This window comes from Hordeum vulgare, chromosome 2H (genome assembly GCF_904849725.1).
Source record: "Hordeum vulgare subsp. vulgare chromosome 2H, MorexV3_pseudomolecules_assembly, whole genome shotgun sequence".
Taxonomy (NCBI): Eukaryota; Viridiplantae; Streptophyta; class Magnoliopsida; order Poales; family Poaceae; genus Hordeum; species Hordeum vulgare.
The window spans coordinates 576,598,246-576,613,420 of NC_058519.1; the positions used below are offsets into that span (position 1 = coordinate 576,598,246).

Below are 15,175 nucleotides of genomic sequence, written 5' to 3' on the forward strand. Positions count from 1 at the left end.
TATTTTTGACGATTACTGTGTGACTTTTCCCACCGCGCTTGACACCCAACGACTAGTAGTAGTAGTAGTAGTAGTAGTAGTAGTAGTAGGGGCAAGCATAAGGAACAAATAGATAGTTGCATGTCGGATGCGATCATACCAGCACTAAAGCACCGGATCCCATCAGAACTCCGAAGTTAAGCGTGCTTGGGCGAGAGTAGTACTAGGATGGGTGACCTCCTGGGAAGTCCTCGTGTTGCATTCCCCTTTTTAAATATATTTTTGCGCCACGTGACAAGGATGACGCGGGACCGTGATCTATATGACCTCATTTTCTTATTTTTGACGATTACTGTGTGACTTTTCCCACCGCGCTTGACACCCAACGACTAGTAGTAGTAGTAGTAGTAGTAGTAGGGGCAAGCATAAGGAACAAATAGATAGTTGCATGTCGGATGTGATCATACCAGCACTAAAGCACCGGATCCCATCAGAACTCCGAAGTTAAGCGTGCTTGGGCGAGAGTAGTACTAGGATGGGTGACCTCCTGGGAAGTCCTCGTGTTGCATTCCCCTTTTTAAATATATTTTTGCGCCACGTGACAAGGACGACGCGGGACCGTGATCTATATGACCTCATTTTCTTATTTTTGACGATTACTGTGTGACTTTTTCCACCGCGCTTGACACCCAACGACTAGTAGTAGTAGTAGTAGTAGTAGGGCAAGCATAAGGAACAAATAGATAGTTGCATGTCGGATGCGATCATACCAGCACTAAAGCATCGGATCCCATCAGAACTCCGAACTTAAGCGTGCTTGGGCGAGAGTAGTACTAGGATGGGTGACCTCCTGGGAAGTCCTCGTGTTGCATTCCCCTTTTTAAATATATTTTCGCGCAACGTGACAAGGATGACGCGGGAGCGTGATCTATATGACCTCATTTTCTTATTTTTGACGATTACTGTGTGACTTTTCCCACCGCGCTTGACACCCAACGACTAGTAGTAGTAGTAGTAGTAGTAGTAGGGGCAAGCATAAGGAACAAATAGATAGTTGCATGTCGGATGCGATCATACCAGCACTAAAGCACCGGATCCCATCAGAACTCTGAAGTTAAGCGTGCTTGGGCAAGAGTAGTACTAGGATGGGTGACCTCCTGGGAAGTCCTCGTGTTGCATTCCCCTTTTTAAATATATTTTTGCGCCACGTGACAAGGATGACGCGGGACCGTGATCTATATGACCTCATTTTCTTATTTTTGACGATTACTGTGTGACTTTTCCCACCGCGCTTGACACCCAACGACTAGTAGTAGTAGTAGTAGTAGGGGCAAGCATAAGGAACAAATAGATAGTTGCATGTCGGATGCGATCATACCAGCACTAAAGCACCGGATCCCATCAGAACTCCGAAGTTAAGCGTGCTTGGGCGAGAGTAGTACTAGGATGGGTGACCTCCTGGGAAGTCCTCGTGTTGCATTCCCCTTTTTAAATATATTTTTGCGCCACGTGACAAGGATGACGCGGGAACGTGATCTATATGACCTCATTTTCTTATTTTTGACGATTACTGTGTGACTTTTCCCACCGCGCTTGACACCCAACGACTAGTAGTAGTAGTAGTAGTAGGGGCAAGCATAAGGAACAAATAGATAGTTGCATGTCGGATGCGATCATACCAGCACTAAAGCACCGGATCCCATCAGAACTCCGAAGTTAAGCGTGCTTGGGCGAGAGTAGTACTAGGATGGGTGACCTCCTCGGAAGTCCTCGTGTTGCATTCCCCTTTTTAAATATATTTTTGCGCCACGTGACAAGGATGACGCGGGAGCGTGATCTATATGACCTCATTTTCTTATTTTTGACGATTACTGTGTGACTTTTCCCACCGCGCTTGACACCCAACGACTAGTAGTAGTAGTAGTATTAGTAGTAGTAGTAGTAGTAGTAGTTGGGGCAAGCATAAGGAACAAATAGATAGTTGCATGTCGGATGCGATCATAACAGCACTAAAGCACCGGATCCCATCAGAACTCCGAAGTTAAGCGTGCATGGGCGAGAGTAGTACTAGGATGGGTGTGCTTGGGCGAGAGTAGTACTAGGATGGGTGACCTCCTGGGAAGTCCTCGTGTTGCATTCCCCTTTTTAAATATATTTTTGCGCCACGTGACAAGGATGACGCGGGAGCGTGATCTATATGACCTCATTTTCTTATTTTTGACGATTACTGTGTGACTTTTCCCACCGCGCTTGACACCCAACAATTAGTAGTAGTAGCAGTAGTAGTAGTAGTAGTAGTAGTAGGGGCAAGCATAAGGAACAAATAGATAGTTGCATGTCGGATGCAATCATACCAGCACTAAAGCACCGGATCCCATCAGAACTTCGAAGTTAAGCGTGCTTGGGCGAGAGTAGTACTAGGATGGGTGACCTCCTGGGAAGTCCTCGTGTTGCATTCCCCTTTTTAAATATTTTTTTGCGCCACGTGACAAGGATGACGCGGGAGCGTGATCTATATGACCTCATTTTCTTATTTTTGACGATTACTGTGTGACTTTTCCCACCGCGCTTGACACCCAACGACTAGTAGTAGTAGGGGCAAGCATAAGGAACAAATAGATAGTGGCATGTCGGATGCGATCATACCAGCACTAAAGCACCGGATCCCATCAGAACTCCGAAGTTAAGCGTGCTTGGGCGAGAGTAGTACTAGGATGGGTGACCTCCTGGGAAGTCCTCGTGTTGCATTCCCCTTTTTAAATATATTTTTGCGCCACGTGACAAGGATGACGCGGGAGCGTGATCTATATGACCTCATTTTCTTATTTTTGACGATTACTGTGTGACTTTTCCCACCGCGCTTGACACCCAACGACTAGTAGTAGTAGTAGTAGTAGTAGTAGTAGTAGTAGTAGTAGTAGTAGTAGTTGGGGCAAGCATAAGGAACAAATAGATAGTTGCATGTCGGATGCGATCATAACAGCACTAAAGCACCGGATCCCATCAGAACTCCGAAGTTAAGCGTGCTTGGGCGAGAGTAGTACTAGGTTGGGTGACCTCCTCGGAAGTCCTCGTGTTGCATTCCCCTTTTTAAATATATTTTTGCGCCACGTGACAAGGATGACGCGGGAGCGTGATCTATATGACCTCATTTTCTTATTTTTGACGATTACTGTGTGACTTTTCCCACCGCGCTTGACACCCAACGACTAGTAGTAGTAGGGGCAAGCATAAGGAACAAATAGATAGTTGCATGTCGGATGCGATCATACCAGCACTAAAGCACCGGATCCCATCAGAACTTCGAAGTTAAGCGTGCTTGGGCGAGAGTAGTACTAGGATGGGTGACCTCCTGGGAAGTCCTCGTGTTGCATTCCCCTTTTTAAATATATTTTTGCGCCACGTGACAAGGATGACGCGGGAGCGTGATCTATATGACCTCATTTTCTTATTTTTGACGATTACTGTGTGACTTTTCCCACCGCGCTTGACACCCAACGACTAGTAGTATTAGTAGTAGTAGTAGTAGTGGTAGTAGTAGTAGTAGGGGTAGGGGCAAGCATAAGGAACAAATAGATAGTTGCATGTCGGATGCGATCATACCAGCACTAAAGCACCGGATCCCATCAGAACTCCGAAGTTAAGCGTACTTGGGCGAGAGTAGTACTAGGATGGGTGACCTCCTGGGAAGTCCTCGTGTTGCATTCCCCTTTTTAAATATATTTTTGCGCCACGTGACAAGGATGACGCGGGACCGTGATCTATATGACCTCATTTTCTTATTTTTGACGATTACTGTGTGACTTTTCCCACCGCGCTTGACACCCAACGACTAGTAGTAGTAGTTGTAGTAGTGGTAGTAGTAGTAGTAGTAGTAGTAGTAGTAGGGGCAAGCATAAGGAACAAATAGATAGTTGCATGTCGGATGCGATCATACCAGCACTAAAGCACCGGATCCCATCAGAACTCCGAAGTTAAGCGTGCTTGGGCGAGAGTAGTACTAGGATGGGTGACCTCCTCGGAAGTCCTCGTGGTGCATTCCCCTTTTTAAATATATTTTTGCGCCACGTGACAAGGATGACGCGGGACCGTGATCTATATGACCTCATTTTCTTATTTTTGACGATTACTGTGTGACTTTTCCCACCGCGCTTGACACCCAACGACTAGTAGTAGTAGTAGTAGTAGTAGTAGTAGTAGTAGGGGCAAGCATAAGGAACAAATAGATAGTTGCATGTCGGATGCTAACATACCAGCACTAAAGCACCGGATCCCATCAGAACTCTGAAGTTAAGCGTGCTTGGGCGAGAGTAGTACTAGGATGGGTGACCTCCTGGGAAGTCCTCGTGTTGCATTCCCCTTTTTAAATATATTTTTGCGCCACGTGACAAGGATGACGCGGGAGCGTGATCTATATGACCTCATTTTCTTATTTTTGACGATTACTGTGTGACTTTTCCCACCGCGCTTGACACCCAACGACTACTAGTAGTAGTAGTAGTAGGGGCAAGCATAAGGAACAAATAGATAGTTGCATGTCGGATGCGATCATACCAGCACTAAAGCACCGGATCCCATCAGAACTCCGAAGTTAAGCGTGCTTGGGCGAGAGTAGTACTAGGATGGGTGACCTCCTGGGAAGTCCTCGTGTTGCATTCCCCTTTTTAAATATATTTTTGCGCCACGTGACAAGGATGACGCGGGAGCGTGATCTATATGACCTCATTTTCTTATTTTTGACGATTACTGTGTGACTTTTCCCACCGCGCTTGACACCCAACGACTAGTAGTAGTAGGGGCAAGCATAAGGAACAAATAGATAGTTGCATGTCGGATGCGATCATACCAGCACTAAAGCACCGGATCCCATCAGAACTCCGAAGTTAAGCGTGCTTGGGCGAGAGTAGTACTAGGATGGGTGACCTCCTGGGAAGTCCTCGTGTTGCATTCCCCTTTTTAAATATATTTTTGCGCCACGTGACAAGGATGACGCGGGAGCGTGATCTATATGACCTCATTTTCTTATTTTTGACGATTACTGTGTGACTTTTCCCACCGCGCTTGACACCCAACGACTAGTAGTAGTAGTAGTAGTAGTAGTAGTAGTAGTAGTAGTAGTAGTAGTAGTAGTAGTAGAGGCAAGCATAAGGAACAAATAGATAGTTGCATGTCGGATGCGATCATAACAGCACTAAAGCACCGGATCCCATCAGAACTCCGAAGTTAAGCGTGCTTGGACGAGAGTAGTACTAGGTTGGGTGACCTCCTGGGAAGTCCTCTTGTTGCATTCCCCTTTTTAAATATATTTTTGCGCCACGTGACAAGGATGACGCGGGAGCGTGATCTATATGACCTCATTTTCTTATTTTTGACGATTACTGTGTGACTTTTCCCACCGCGCTTGACACCCAACGACTAGTAGTAGTAGGGGCAAGCATAAGGAACAAATAGATAGTTGCATGTCGGATGCGATCATACCAGCACTAAAGCACCGGATCCCATCAAAACTTCGAAGTTAAGCGTGCTTGGGCGAGAGTAGTACTAGGATGGGTGACCTCCTGGGAAGTCCTCGTGTTGCATTCCCCTTTTTAAATATATTTTTGCGCCACGTGACAAGGATGACGCGGGAGCGTGATCTATATGACCTCATTTTCTTATTTTTGACGATTACTGTGTGACTTTTCCCACCGCGCTTGACAACCAACGACTAGTAGTATTAGTAGTAGTAGTAGTAGTGGCAGTAGTAGTAGTAGGGGTAGGGGCAAGCATAAGGAACAAATAGATAGTTGCATGTCGGATGCGATCATACCAGCACTAAAGCACCGGATCCCATCAGAACTCCGAAGTTAAGCGTGCTTGGGCGAGAGTAGTACTAGGATGGGTGACCTCCTGGGAAGTCCTCGTGTTGCATTCCCCTTTTTAAATATATTTTTGCGCCACGTGACAAGGATGACGCGGGACCGTGATCTATATGACCTCATTTTCTTATTTTTGACGATTACTGTGTGACTTTTCCCACCGCGCTTGACACCCAACGACTAGTAGTAGTAGTAGTAGTAGTGGTAGTAGTAGTAGTAGTAGTAGTAGTAGTAGTAGGGGCAAGCATAAGGAACAAATAGATAGTTGCATGTCGGATGCGATCATACCAGCACTAAAGCACCGGATCCCATCAGAACTCCGAAGTTAAGCGTGCTTGGGCGAGAGTAGTACTAGGATGGGTGACCTCCTCGGAAGTCCTCGTGGTGCATTCCCCTTTTTAAATATATTTTTGCGCCATGTGACAAGGATGACGCGGGACCGTGATCTATATGACCTCATTTTCTTATTTTTGACGATTACTGTGTGACTTTTCCCACCGCGCTTGACACCCAACGACTAGAAATAGTAGTAGTAGTAGTAGTAGTAGTAGTAGTAGGGGCAAGCATAAGGAACAAATAGATAGTTGCATGTTGGATGCGATCATACCAGCACTAAAGCACCGGATCCCATCAGAACTCTGAAGTTAAGCGTGCTTGGGCGAGAGTAGTACTAGGATGGGTGACCTCCTGGGAAGTCCTCGTGTTGCATTCCCCTTTTTAAATATATTTTTGCGCCACGTGACAAGGATGACGCGGGAGCGTGATCTATATGACCTCATTTTCTTATTTTTGACGATTACTGTGTGACTTTTCCCACCGCGCTTGACACCCAACGACTACTAGTAGTAGTAGTAGTACTCCCTCCGGTCCTTTTTTCTTTGCGTTTAAGCTTCAGCCCGGATACCAAGAAGAGGAAACCTGAGCAAAATTTGGACTACTTTGCCCCTGAGTTGCTACGCTGAGCAGTTACTCCATGCATGTGAATCATCAGCATGCACCCATATATTCTCGCGCCCACGTAACTCCTCTCTCCACCTTTTTGCATGCGTCTTTCTCCTCTCCATCTCTAATGCATGCACCTCTCTCTCTCTCTCTCCGGTTCTGCATGCATCTCTCTCTCCTCTCCATCTTTCTGCATGCGCTTCTCTCTCTCTTTGAAAAAAAATTCGCCAAAATTTTCAACTCCCTCCAAAACTAAGCAGCCCGCCATGAATTAGCTCCAAATTTAGCTTACCGCCATGGTTAGACTCAAAAGTTTTGTCTATAAATGTTAGCCTCCGTCATGAACAGAACCGCACAGAATTCTCTCTCCACTCTCTTTGTTCCTCTCTCTCTCTTGCCACTTGAATGCAATGGCTACTTTCGATCTCAATTTGGCCATCGACTGGGAAGAGGTGGAGGATCAATATGATGGCCACGCCGAGGACATGAACTATGTCTACGTATTCGAGGAGAGCGACGGCGGTACGAACTGATTGTTCTTGTTTCATTTTACTCTATTTATTCTGCTCTATTTGATTTCCTTTGAAAGTCCAAACCAAATACAGAAAATGAAGCCGTCGAGCAAAACCAGCCAGCCAGCGGAAGCAATGGCAACGACGACACCAGCCAGCCTGCGGATGTGGAGGTGCAAGGCGGAAGTAGCGGCGCTGGTATGAGCGGAAACCATGGCCACAACCATGGCCGCTCTCGTCTAGGCTTGACCGGCCGTCGGCTCGGCAACGTTGACCGCGGAAGAGGAAGCGTGCAAGTCGCCGGCGGACGGTTAGGCCTAGCTGGACGCAGGCGCGCTCATGCCGGCACGATCCAGTGGCAGCCGGAGCACCCTATCGTGACTGGACGAGGACATGGCAGAGGTGCGGCCGGGCGTGGTCGCGGTCGAGGGCGTCAACTTCCTGACTTGAACGTCGCCACACGTGAGGATGTTGAAGACGAATACACCGCTCGTAGTGGCAACGGCAATGGTGGACATGATGATGCTGCAGGAGGCGAGGAGCACGACGAAGAGAATGGTGAAGCTCACGCAAGTGACCCCATGCATGGTGAGAAACTTGCCCAGCACCGGTTTGACTCAATTAATTAATAAAAATCTGCATGTGCATGTGCATGTGCTTGTGCTTCTCTCCATCTCTCTGCATGTGCATGTGCTTCTCTAAATCTGACTTTTAATTTGGTTTAGGGAATAATCCACAACCTCAGCAGCCACGTGAGTGGAGTGACAAAGCTAAGCTCACCGTCTATGGCATGTTGTTGGAGAGGACAAGTCTAGGCATTATGAAGCGTGGAGTGACCAAAGAAGTGTCCCGTTTGACCGGTATGCCGCAGAGAACTGTTCAGGACTTATGGAACAAGGGAAAGTTATATGGAGGGATGCTTGGAGTGTTGAACAAGAAGCCAAAAAATTGTGGTCGTAAGAGGATAGACATCGACTCGGAGTCTATAAAGGCAGTCGACAAGAGGAAGAGAACAACCATCAAAGATCTCGCAAACGAGTTAAATGTGTCCAAAACCACGGTTTGGAGGAGGCTTAAAGAGAAGCAGATTAGGCGCCACAGCAATGCCATCAAGGGAACTCTCACTGATTTGAACAAGAGACGTAGGGTTGAGTGGTGCCTCTCGCAGTTTCAGGAAGAGAGCCTACAGGAACATCCGTCTTTTAAAGAAATGTACAATGTCATTCATATAGATGAGAAATGGTTCTATCGCACCAAGAAGTCTCTCAAGCTATACCTAGCAGGTGATGAGGAAGAACCGGAACGGTTCACGCAGAACAAGAATTATATAGAGAGGGTTATGTTTCTCGCAGCTGTAGCACGCCCTCGCTTTGATGTGAATGATAATGTGACATTTGATGGTAAAATTGGAATATGGCCGTTCACTTTTCAGGAAGCGGCTAAAAGGGATAGTCCTAACCGTCTAGCCGGGACAATTGTGACAAAGGTCATTCCCAAGGTGACAAGGGATGTGAGTAGAGACTTCTTAGTGAACAAGGTTATCCCCGCGATCAAGGCGAAGTGGCCTCCTTCTGAACGTGGGCGTCCTATATTCATCCAGCAAGATAATGCTAGGACCCATGTGAATGTTGATGATCCGGTTTTCCTTGCCGCGGCCCAAGCGGATGGGTGGGACATTCGTTTGGTGTGTCAGCCACCGAACTCGCCGGATCTTAACATACTTGATCTTGGTTTCTTTGCTGCCTTACAGTCATTGTTCCAGAAACTTTTTCCTGGTTCCATCGATGACATAATTATGAAGGTGTGCCAAGCATTTGATCAGTACCCCGCCGAGAGATGCAACCGGATATTTCTCACTCTACAATCTTGCATGCGTGAGGTTCTCAAGGATAATGGAGGTCAACACTACAAGGTGCCGCACATGAGAAAGCAAGTCCTTCAACATCTTCATATCTTACCGGTGACGTTACCTTGTGATCGATCCATCGTGGACAAAGCGAGGGCATTCTTAGTTGAGTAGTGTTGTTTTGTCTTGTTGATGTAAGATTAGTGCTATGTTGTCTTGTTGATGTAAGATTAGTGCTATGTTGTCTTGTTGATGTAATGGGATCATGTAATCCATCTTTTGTTGCAATGAGAATGAACATTTGGTTCGAAAGAAAAATACTCCAATGATCGATAACAAAATTAACATCACATCCAATGATCGATAACAAAATTAACATCACATGATAAAAGTGACATCCACTACTTGAACCATCTATGCATCATCAGCACTACTCGATGATCAGTGTTGGATCATTTTAAAATTTCCTTCAGTTCATCCTTAGTCAGAATATCTCGATAGCAAATGCTCATCAGTTCTAGCCTGACCTCTTCTGCGCCGGGAGGAACAGAGAATTGCTCGATCGGCGGCAATGGGTCGCCATCGACCATCTCGCCGCACTTCTGTCCGTCGTAGATGCCACTATCATCCACGAGCGCATGTTGGCCGTCCTCGTCCTCCAGGTTGGCACCATCCACCTTCATGCCCCTCACGGCGAGCGCGTGCAGCAGTTCGGTGAGCTGCTGCACCTTGTCGGTCAGCTTGTTCACCTTGTCGACCAACGCATGCACGACGTGCTCAAGTGCGTGGACGCCACCGTCCTTCAGGTGCATGCTGCACTCCGCGAACGCGCCGCCTTCCACGACTGCGTCGCCGTCCGTGGGCGCACTGCCTTCCATGACTGCGTCGCCATCCGCGAGCGGCAGGAGGCCACTATCCGCAGACACGCTGCCTTCCATGACTGCGTCGCCGTCCGCGAGCGGGAGCACGACGCCGTCCGCGAGGGCGCTGCCCTCTGCGAGCGAGAGAACACCACTGCTCGTGAGCGCACCGCCTGTGGGGAGCACACCTCCGTACGCGAGCTCGCTGTCGTCCACGTCGAGCAAGCTGTCTTCCGCGAGCAAACTTTCATGCATGGACTCACTATGCTCTACAGGTTGGCTGTCCTCCCACAACCATGATGGGTGGATTTCATCCATAGAAATGGAGGGGATGTAGAGGAGAAGGGAGAGTGAGATGTGGAGAATGGGAGGGTGAGATGAGACCCGTGGGAAGGAGAGGAAGAGGTAGGCAGCTGGTTTCCTTGGGAAGAGGCGGTGGCTGCGGCGCTGTACATGGGAAAGAGGCGTTGGCTGTGCATGGGAAAGAGACATGCAATAATTGGAAAGGAGGGGTAAAGTTGGAAACAACAGCCAAGAAAAGCTAGTACGCAGAGCATTGAGGGAAAAATCAACTTTTCTTAAACGCAAAGAAAAAAGGACCGGCGGGAGTAGTAGTAGTAGTAGTAGTAGTAGGGGCAAGCATAAGGAACAAATAGATAGTTGCATGTCGGATGCGATCATACCAGCACTAAAGCACCGGATCCCATCAGAACTCCGAAGTTAAGCGTGCTTGGGCGAGAGTAGTACTAGGATGGGTGACCTCCTGGGAAGTCCTCGTGTTGCATTCCTCTTTTTAAATATATTTTTGCGCCACGTGACAAGGATGACGCGGGAGCGTGATCTATATGACCTCATTTTCTTATTTTTGACGATTACTGTGTGACTTTTCCCACCGCGCTTGACACCCAACGACTAGTAATAGTAGGGGCAAGCATAAGGAACAAATAGATAGTTGCATGTCGGATGCGATCATACCAGCACTAAAGCACCGGATCCCATCAGAACTCCGAAGTTAAGCGTGCTTGGGCGAGAGTAGTACTAGGATTGGTGACCTCCTGGGAAGTCCTCGTGTTGCATTCCCCTTTTTAAATATATTTTTGCGCCACGTGACAAGGATGACGCGGGAGCGTGATCTATATGACCTCATTTTCTTATTTTTGACGATTACTGTGTGACTTTTCCCACCGCGCTTGACACCCAACGACTAGTAGTAGTAGTAGTAGTAGTAGTAGTAGTAGTTGGGGAAAGCATAAGGAACAAATAGATAGTTGCATGTTGGATGCGATCATAACAGCACTAAAGCACCGGAACCCATCAGAACTCCGAAGTTAAGCGTGCTTGGGCGAGAGTAGTACTAGGATGGGTGACCTCCTGGGAAGTCCTCGTGTTGCATTCCCCTTTTTAAATATATTTTTGCGCCACGTGACAAGGATGACGCGGGAGCGTGATCTATATGACCTCATTTTCTTATTTTTGACGATTACTGTGTGACTTTTCCCACCGCGCTTGACACCCAACAATTAGTAGTAGTAGCAGCAGTAGTAGTAGTAGTAGGGGCAAGCATAAGGAACAAATAGATAGTTGCATGTCGGATGCAATCATACCAGCACTAAAGCACCGGATCCCATCAGAACTTCGAAGTTAAGCGTGCTTGGGCGAGAGTAGTACTAGGATGGGTGACCTCCTGGGAAGTCCTCGTGTTGCATTCCCCTTTTTAAATATATTTTTGCGCCACGTGACAAGGATGACGCGGGAGCGTGATCTATATGACCTCATTTTCTTATTTTTGACGATTACTGTGTGACTTTTCCCACCGCGCTTGACACCCAACGACTAGTAGTAGTAGGGGCAAGCATAAGGAACAAATAGATAGTTGCATGTCGGATGCGATCATACCAGCACTAAAGCACCGGATCCCATCAGAACTCGGAAGTTAAGCGTGCTTGGGCGAGAGTAGTACTAGGATGGGTCACCTCGTGGGAAGTCCTCGTGTTGCATTCCCCTTTTTAAATATATTTTTGCGCCACGTGACAAGGACGACGCGGGACCGTGATCTATATGACCTCATTTTCTTATTTTTGACGATTACTGTGTGACTTTTCCCACCGCGCTTGACACCCAACGACTAGTAGTAGTAGTAGTAGTAGGGCAAGCATAAGGAACAAATAGATAGTTGCATGTCGGATGCGATCATACCAGCACTAAAGCATCGGATCCCATCAGAACTTCGAAGTTAAGCGTGCTTGGGCGAGAGTAGTACTAGGATGGGTGACCTCCTGGGAAGTCCTCGTGTTGCATTCCCCTTTTTAAATATATTTTTGCGCCACGTGACAAGGATGACGCGGGAGCGTGATCTATATGACCTCATTTTCTTATTTTTGACGATTACTGTGTGACTTTTCCCACCGCGCTTGACACCCAACGACTAGTAGTAGTAGTAGTAGTAGGGGCAAGCATAAGGAACAAATAGATAGTTGCATGTCGGATGCGATCATACCAGCACTAAAGCACCGGATCCCATCAGAACTCCGAAGTTAAGCGTGCTTGGGCGAGAGTAGTACTAGGATGGGTGACCTCCTGGGAAGTCCTCGTGTTGCATTCCCCTTTTTAAATATATTTTTGCGCCACGTGACAAGGATGACGCGGGACCGTGATCTATATGACCTCATTTTCTTATTTTTGACGATTACTGTGTGACTTTTCCCACCGCGCTTGACACCCAACGACTAGTAGTAGTAGGGGCAAGCATAAGGAACAAATAGATAGTTGCATGTCGGATGCGATCATACCAGCACTAAAGCACCGGATCCCATGAGAACTCCGAAGTTAAGCGTGCTTGGGCGAGAGTAGTACTAGGATGGGTGACCTCCTGGGAAGTCCTCGTGTTGCATTCCCCTTTTTAAATATATTTTTGCGCCACGTGACAAGGATGACGTGGGAGCGTGATCTATATGACCTCATTTTCTTATTTTTGACGATTACTGTGTGACTTTTCCCACCGCGCTTGACACCCAACGACTAGTAGTAGTAGTAGTAGTAGTAGTAGTAGTAGTAGTAGGGGCAAGCATAAGGAACAAATAGATAGTTGCATGTCGGATGCGATCATACCAGCACTAAAGCACCGGATCCCATCAGAACTTCGAAGTTAAGCGTGCTTGGGCGAGAGTAGTACTAGGATGGGTGACCTCCTGGGAAGTCCTCGTGTTGCATTCCCCTTTTTAAATATATTTTTGCGCCACGTGACAAGGATGACGCGGGAGCGTGATCTATATGACCTCATTTTCTTATTTTTGACGATTACTGTGTGACTTTTCCCACCGCGCTTGACACCCAACGACTAGTAGTAGTAGTAGTAGTAGTAGTAGTAGTAGTAGGGGCAAGCATAAGGAACAAATAGATAGTTGCATGTCGGATGCGATCATACCAGCACTAAAGCACCGGATCCCATCAGAACTCCGAAGTTAAGCGTGCTTGGGCGAGAGTAGTACTAGGATGGGTGACCTCTTGGGAAGTCCTCGTGTTGCATTCCCCTTTTTAAATATATTTTTGCGCCACGTGACAAGGATGACGCGGGACCGTGATCTATATGACCTCATTTTCTTATTTTTGACGATTACTGTGTGACTTTTCCCACCGCGCTTGACACCCAACGACTAGTAGTAGTAGTAGTAGTAGTGGTAGTAGTAGTAGTAGTAGTAGTAGGGGCAAGCATAAGGAACAAATAGATAGTTGCATGTCGGATGCGATCATACCAGCACTAAAGCACCGGATCCCATCAGAACTCCGAAGTTAAGCGTGCTTGGGCGAGAGTAGTACTAGGATGGGTGACCTCCTCGGAAGTCCTCGTGGTGCATTCCCCTTTTTAAATATATTTTTGCGCCACGTGACAAGGATGACGCGGGACCGTGATCTATATGACCTCATTTTCTTATTTTTGACGATTACTGTGTGACTTTTCCCACCGCGCTTGACACCCAACGACTAGTAGTAGTAGTAGTAGTAGTAGTAGTAGTAGTAGTAGTAGTAGTAGTAGTAGGGGCAAGCATAAGGAACAAATAGATAGTTGCATGTCGGATGCGATCATACCAACACTAAAGCACCGGATCCCATCAAAACTCTGAAGTTAAGCGTGCTTGGGCGAGAGTAGTACTAGGATGGGTGACCTCCTGGGAAGTCCTCGTGTTGCATTCCCCTTTTTAAATATATTTTTGCGCCACGTGACAAGGATGACGCGGGAGCGTGATCTATATGACCTCATTTTCTTATTTTTGACGATTACTGTGTGACTTTTCCCACCGCGCTTGACACCCAACGACTAGTAGTAGTAGTAGTAGTAGTAGTAGTAGTAGTAGTAGTAGTAGTAGTAGTAGTAGTAGTAGGGGCAAGCATAAGGAACAAATAGATAGTTGCATGTCGGATGCGATCATACCAGCACTAAAGCACCGGATCCCATCAGAACTCCGAAGTTAAGCTTGCTTGGGCGAGAGTAGTACTAGGATGGGTGACCTCCTGGGAAGTCCTCGTGTTGCATTTCCCTTTTTAAATATATTTTTGCGCCACGTGACAAGGATGACGCGGGAGCGTGATCTATATGACCTCATTTTCTTATTTTTGATGATTACTGTGTGACTTTTCCCACCGCGCTTGACACCCAACGACTAGTAGTAGTAGGGGCAAGCATAAGGAACAAATAGATAGTTGCATGTCGGATGCGATCATACCAGCACTAAAGCACCGGATCCCATCAGAACTCCGAAGTTAAGCGTGCTTGGGCGAGAGTAGTACTAGGATTGGTGACCTCCTGGGAAGTCCTCGTGTTGCATTCCCCTTTTTAAATATATTTTTGCGCCACGTGACAAGGATGATGCGGGAGCGTGATCTATATGACCTCATTTTCTTATTTTTGACGATTACTGTGTGACTTTTCCCACCGCGCTTGACACCCAACGACTAGTAGTAGTAGTAGTAGTAGTAGTAGTTGGGGAAAGCATAAGGAACAAATAGATAGTTGCATGTCGGATGCGATCATAACAGCACTAAAGCACCGGATCCCATCAGAACTCCGAAGTTAAGCGTGCTTGGGCGAGAGTAGTACTAGGATGGGTGACCTCCTGGGAAGTCCTCGTGTTGCATTCCCCTTTTTAAATATATTTTTGCGCCACGTGACAAGGATGACGC

General features: G+C 47.1%; 35 non-coding genes and 1 pseudogene across 35 annotated transcripts; all 36 read left to right on the top strand.

Annotated features, from left to right (window-relative positions):
• The first annotated feature begins 125 nt into the window (after positions 1–125).
• LOC123433946 lies at positions 126–244 on the top strand. The gene has a single exon (XR_006625242.1). It is a non-coding gene; the product is annotated as a 5S ribosomal RNA (ribosomal RNA).
• Positions 245–432: 188 nt separating this feature from the next.
• On the top strand, positions 433–551 carry LOC123435149. The gene has a single exon (XR_006626410.1). It is a non-coding gene; the product is annotated as a 5S ribosomal RNA (ribosomal RNA).
• A 184-nt stretch (positions 552–735) lies between these two features.
• Positions 736–854, top strand: LOC123431876. The gene has a single exon (XR_006623474.1). It is a non-coding gene; the product is annotated as a 5S ribosomal RNA (ribosomal RNA).
• Positions 855–1,042: 188 nt separating this feature from the next.
• On the top strand, positions 1,043–1,161 carry LOC123438332. The gene has a single exon (XR_006629481.1). It is a non-coding gene; the product is annotated as a 5S ribosomal RNA (ribosomal RNA).
• A 182-nt stretch (positions 1,162–1,343) lies between these two features.
• LOC123433947 lies at positions 1,344–1,462 on the top strand. The gene has a single exon (XR_006625243.1). It is a non-coding gene; the product is annotated as a 5S ribosomal RNA (ribosomal RNA).
• A 182-nt stretch (positions 1,463–1,644) lies between these two features.
• LOC123436259 lies at positions 1,645–1,763 on the top strand. Its single transcript, XR_006627490.1, has one exon. It is a non-coding gene; the product is annotated as a 5S ribosomal RNA (ribosomal RNA).
• Positions 1,764–1,969: 206 nt separating this feature from the next.
• LOC123433325 lies at positions 1,970–2,119 on the top strand (annotated as a pseudogene).
• A 200-nt stretch (positions 2,120–2,319) lies between these two features.
• On the top strand, positions 2,320–2,438 carry LOC123436803. The gene has a single exon (XR_006628013.1). It is a non-coding gene; the product is annotated as a 5S ribosomal RNA (ribosomal RNA).
• A 173-nt stretch (positions 2,439–2,611) lies between these two features.
• LOC123433948 lies at positions 2,612–2,730 on the top strand. Its single transcript, XR_006625244.1, has one exon. It is a non-coding gene; the product is annotated as a 5S ribosomal RNA (ribosomal RNA).
• Positions 2,731–2,945: 215 nt separating this feature from the next.
• On the top strand, positions 2,946–3,064 carry LOC123432338. Its single transcript, XR_006623926.1, has one exon. It is a non-coding gene; the product is annotated as a 5S ribosomal RNA (ribosomal RNA).
• A 173-nt stretch (positions 3,065–3,237) lies between these two features.
• On the top strand, positions 3,238–3,356 carry LOC123436534. The gene has a single exon (XR_006627753.1). It is a non-coding gene; the product is annotated as a 5S ribosomal RNA (ribosomal RNA).
• A 212-nt stretch (positions 3,357–3,568) lies between these two features.
• Positions 3,569–3,687, top strand: LOC123436863. The gene has a single exon (XR_006628071.1). It is a non-coding gene; the product is annotated as a 5S ribosomal RNA (ribosomal RNA).
• A 215-nt stretch (positions 3,688–3,902) lies between these two features.
• LOC123438347 lies at positions 3,903–4,021 on the top strand. The gene has a single exon (XR_006629495.1). It is a non-coding gene; the product is annotated as a 5S ribosomal RNA (ribosomal RNA).
• A 197-nt stretch (positions 4,022–4,218) lies between these two features.
• Positions 4,219–4,337, top strand: LOC123432148. Its single transcript, XR_006623745.1, has one exon. It is a non-coding gene; the product is annotated as a 5S ribosomal RNA (ribosomal RNA).
• Positions 4,338–4,519: 182 nt separating this feature from the next.
• On the top strand, positions 4,520–4,638 carry LOC123433949. Its single transcript, XR_006625245.1, has one exon. It is a non-coding gene; the product is annotated as a 5S ribosomal RNA (ribosomal RNA).
• Positions 4,639–4,811: 173 nt separating this feature from the next.
• On the top strand, positions 4,812–4,930 carry LOC123433950. Its single transcript, XR_006625246.1, has one exon. It is a non-coding gene; the product is annotated as a 5S ribosomal RNA (ribosomal RNA).
• A 221-nt stretch (positions 4,931–5,151) lies between these two features.
• Positions 5,152–5,270, top strand: LOC123433089. Its single transcript, XR_006624643.1, has one exon. It is a non-coding gene; the product is annotated as a 5S ribosomal RNA (ribosomal RNA).
• Positions 5,271–5,443: 173 nt separating this feature from the next.
• Positions 5,444–5,562, top strand: LOC123431817. The gene has a single exon (XR_006623402.1). It is a non-coding gene; the product is annotated as a 5S ribosomal RNA (ribosomal RNA).
• A 212-nt stretch (positions 5,563–5,774) lies between these two features.
• Positions 5,775–5,893, top strand: LOC123433951. The gene has a single exon (XR_006625247.1). It is a non-coding gene; the product is annotated as a 5S ribosomal RNA (ribosomal RNA).
• A 218-nt stretch (positions 5,894–6,111) lies between these two features.
• LOC123438349 lies at positions 6,112–6,230 on the top strand. The gene has a single exon (XR_006629497.1). It is a non-coding gene; the product is annotated as a 5S ribosomal RNA (ribosomal RNA).
• A 200-nt stretch (positions 6,231–6,430) lies between these two features.
• On the top strand, positions 6,431–6,549 carry LOC123435782. Its single transcript, XR_006627030.1, has one exon. It is a non-coding gene; the product is annotated as a 5S ribosomal RNA (ribosomal RNA).
• Positions 6,550–10,666: 4,117 nt separating this feature from the next.
• LOC123433952 lies at positions 10,667–10,785 on the top strand. Its single transcript, XR_006625248.1, has one exon. It is a non-coding gene; the product is annotated as a 5S ribosomal RNA (ribosomal RNA).
• A 173-nt stretch (positions 10,786–10,958) lies between these two features.
• On the top strand, positions 10,959–11,077 carry LOC123438127. Its single transcript, XR_006629287.1, has one exon. It is a non-coding gene; the product is annotated as a 5S ribosomal RNA (ribosomal RNA).
• Positions 11,078–11,274: 197 nt separating this feature from the next.
• Positions 11,275–11,393, top strand: LOC123431862. Its single transcript, XR_006623457.1, has one exon. It is a non-coding gene; the product is annotated as a 5S ribosomal RNA (ribosomal RNA).
• Positions 11,394–11,587: 194 nt separating this feature from the next.
• Positions 11,588–11,706, top strand: LOC123436804. The gene has a single exon (XR_006628014.1). It is a non-coding gene; the product is annotated as a 5S ribosomal RNA (ribosomal RNA).
• A 173-nt stretch (positions 11,707–11,879) lies between these two features.
• On the top strand, positions 11,880–11,998 carry LOC123431883. Its single transcript, XR_006623483.1, has one exon. It is a non-coding gene; the product is annotated as a 5S ribosomal RNA (ribosomal RNA).
• A 181-nt stretch (positions 11,999–12,179) lies between these two features.
• On the top strand, positions 12,180–12,298 carry LOC123438529. The gene has a single exon (XR_006629665.1). It is a non-coding gene; the product is annotated as a 5S ribosomal RNA (ribosomal RNA).
• Positions 12,299–12,480: 182 nt separating this feature from the next.
• LOC123433953 lies at positions 12,481–12,599 on the top strand. Its single transcript, XR_006625249.1, has one exon. It is a non-coding gene; the product is annotated as a 5S ribosomal RNA (ribosomal RNA).
• Positions 12,600–12,772: 173 nt separating this feature from the next.
• Positions 12,773–12,891, top strand: LOC123435712. Its single transcript, XR_006626963.1, has one exon. It is a non-coding gene; the product is annotated as a 5S ribosomal RNA (ribosomal RNA).
• A 200-nt stretch (positions 12,892–13,091) lies between these two features.
• Positions 13,092–13,210, top strand: LOC123436536. Its single transcript, XR_006627755.1, has one exon. It is a non-coding gene; the product is annotated as a 5S ribosomal RNA (ribosomal RNA).
• Positions 13,211–13,407: 197 nt separating this feature from the next.
• Positions 13,408–13,526, top strand: LOC123434979. Its single transcript, XR_006626242.1, has one exon. It is a non-coding gene; the product is annotated as a 5S ribosomal RNA (ribosomal RNA).
• A 209-nt stretch (positions 13,527–13,735) lies between these two features.
• Positions 13,736–13,854, top strand: LOC123438350. The gene has a single exon (XR_006629498.1). It is a non-coding gene; the product is annotated as a 5S ribosomal RNA (ribosomal RNA).
• Positions 13,855–14,069: 215 nt separating this feature from the next.
• Positions 14,070–14,188, top strand: LOC123432807. The gene has a single exon (XR_006624376.1). It is a non-coding gene; the product is annotated as a 5S ribosomal RNA (ribosomal RNA).
• A 224-nt stretch (positions 14,189–14,412) lies between these two features.
• LOC123438447 lies at positions 14,413–14,531 on the top strand. The gene has a single exon (XR_006629588.1). It is a non-coding gene; the product is annotated as a 5S ribosomal RNA (ribosomal RNA).
• Positions 14,532–14,704: 173 nt separating this feature from the next.
• LOC123438128 lies at positions 14,705–14,823 on the top strand. Its single transcript, XR_006629288.1, has one exon. It is a non-coding gene; the product is annotated as a 5S ribosomal RNA (ribosomal RNA).
• Positions 14,824–15,014: 191 nt separating this feature from the next.
• Positions 15,015–15,133, top strand: LOC123437884. Its single transcript, XR_006629049.1, has one exon. It is a non-coding gene; the product is annotated as a 5S ribosomal RNA (ribosomal RNA).
• Positions 15,134–15,175: the final 42 nt, after the last annotated feature.